The sequence below is a fragment of the Penaeus japonicus genome, unplaced genomic scaffold, assembly GCF_977035675.1.
Source record: "Penaeus japonicus unplaced genomic scaffold, GWHDUDI00000001_assembly GWHDUDI00000006, whole genome shotgun sequence".
NCBI lineage: Eukaryota > Metazoa > Arthropoda > Malacostraca > Decapoda > Penaeidae > Penaeus > Penaeus japonicus.
In genome coordinates, this window is record NW_028234408.1 from 46,873,471 (window position 1) to 46,875,970 (window position 2,500).

Here is a 2,500-nt window from a genome sequence, read left to right on the forward strand (position 1 = left end):
TGAGCTTGAGTTGAGAGTAAGGAGAGAGGTGAGGTACGAGTGAGAGAGAGAGTGAGAGGAGCGTAAGAGTGAGAGTGAGAGTGAGAGTGTGAGTAAGGAGTGAGAGTAAGAGTAAAGGTGAGAGTGAGATGAGACGTGAGAGATCGAGAGTAAGTGTGAGAGTTGAGAGTAGCGTGAGAGTGAGAGTGAGTGTGAGAGTAAGTAAGCGTGAGAGTAAGAGTGAGAGTGAGAGTGAGAGTGAGAGTGCGAGTGAGAGTGAGAGTGCGAGTGAGAGGGATAGTGAGTGTGTGAGTTGAGAGTGAGAGTGAGAGTAAGAGTAGAGTAAGAGTAAGCGTAAGAGTGAGAAGGAGAGTGAGTATGTAGTGAGAGTCGGAGATCGAGAGTGAGAGTGAGAGTAAGAGAAAGAGGTAAGAGTAAGAGTGTGAGCTGAGAGTTGAGAAGTAAGAGTGAGGAGAGTAAGAGTGAGAGTGCAGAGTAAGTGTAAGAGTAAGAGTAGAGAGTGAGAGTGAGAGTGAGAGTAAGAGATAAGAGTAAGAGTGAGAGAGAGTGAGAGTGGAGAGTGAGAGTGAGAGTGAGAGTGAGGACGTAGAGAGTGAAGAGTTCGTGAAGAGTAAGGCGGTGAGGTTGAGACAGATGTGAGAGTGAGAGTAAGAGTAAGAGACCGATAGCAGTAGCAAGGATGGGAGTGAGATGCGTGAGAGTGAGAGTAAAAGAGGAAGACGTAAGAGTGAGAAAGTGAGAGTAAAGACGGCAGTGAGAGTAAGAGTATGTAAATGAGTAAGTGTGAGAGTGAGTAAGTGGAGAGAGAGTAAGAGAGTGAGAGTAAGAGTGAGAGTAGTCAGTGAGAGTGAGCGTGCGAAGTAGTAGTATGAGTAAAGAGTAAGAGTGGAGAGTGAGAGTGAGAAGTCCAAGAGTAAGACGTGAGAGTGTGGATTGAGTGTGAGAGTGAGAGTGAGAGTAAGAGTTAATGAGTAAGAGTGAGTGTATGAGTAAGAGTGTGAGTGAGTGAGAGTGAGGCGAGAGAGTGAGAGTAAGGAGTGAGATGAGAGTGAGAGTGAGAAGTGAGAGTGAGGAGTGAGAGTAAGAGTAAGAGCTAGAGTGAGACGTGAGAGTGAAGCCGTCAAGAGTGAGGTACGAGTAAGAGTAAGAGTAAGAGTGAGATGTGAGAGTAAAGTGTAAGAGTAAGAGTGGAGTGAGAGTGAGAGTAAGAGTAAGAGTAAGTCGTAAGAGATGAGAAGTGAGCCAGTGAGAAGTCTCAAAGAGTAAGAGTAGAGTAAGAGTGAGAGCTCGTTGAGAGTGAGAGTAAGTAGTAAGTGTATAGCAGTAAAGAGTGAGAGTGAGCGTGGAGAGGGCGAGTATAAGAGTAGAGTAAGAGTAAGAATGAGAGTGTGATTAGAGTAAGACGTAAGTGTACAGTGTAAAGAGTGAGAGTAAAGAGCTAAGAGTAAGAGTAAGAGTGGAGTGTGAGTGAGAGTGAGAGTAAGAGTAAGAGTAGAGTAAGCGTCGAGAGTAAGAGCAAGAGTAAGTGTAAGAGTGAGAGTGAGAGTGAGAGTTAAGTGTAAGAGTAGAGTAAGAGTGCGTGTGAGAGAGTGAGAGTAAGTGTAAGAGTAAGAGTGTGAGTGAGAGTGAGTAGTAAGAGTAAGGCTAAGAGTGAGAGTGCAGAGTAAGAGTAAGCGTAAATTAAAGAGTGAGAGTGAGAGTGAGAGTAAGAGTAGAGTAATAGTGAGAGTGAGAGTAAGAGAGTGAGTAAGAGTAAAGAGTTAAGAGTATGAGAAGGTAAGACGTGAAGAGTGAGAGAGTTGACGAGTTAGGATAAGAGTAAGAGTAAGTGTGAGAGAGTGAGGTGAGAGTAAGAGGTTAAGAGTAAGACGTGAGAGTTGAGAGTTAGAGTGAGTGTAAGAGTAAGAGTAAAGAGTAAGAGTGAGAGTGAGAGTGAGAGTAAGAGTAAGAGTAAGAGTGAGAGTGAGAGTGAGAGTAAGAGTAAGAGTAAGAGTGAGAGTGAGAGTGAGAGTAAGAGTAAGAGTAAGAGTGAGAGTGAGAGTAAGAGTAAGAGTAGGAGTAGGAGTATAAAGATAAGAATAAAACTTTGAATAGGGATAAAAAATAATAAGGATAGATATAAGTAAAAAAAGAATAGATAAAAAACAAAAATGGAAATAAATATCAGAAAAAAAAAGAATAAATGAAAATAGGAATAGATATAAGAAGAGAAATGATAAAAAAAATAGGCGTAAGTTGAATCGACAAAGTCCTGAAAAATTGAAGTACTCAAAGTGCTAAAAATTAATGTTGACTCATAACTCTGACCGTGTTAACATATCCCATACCTTTCTCTGTGTGCTTGTCTCTCTCTTCCTCCCTCCCTCTCTTCTCTCCCCTCCTCTCTCCCTCTTTCACTACCTTCCTCTCTCTCTCTCTCTCTCTCTCTCTCTCTCTCTCTATCTCTATCTATCTATCTATCTATCTATTTCTCTTTCTCTCTCTTCCTCCCCTCCCCCCC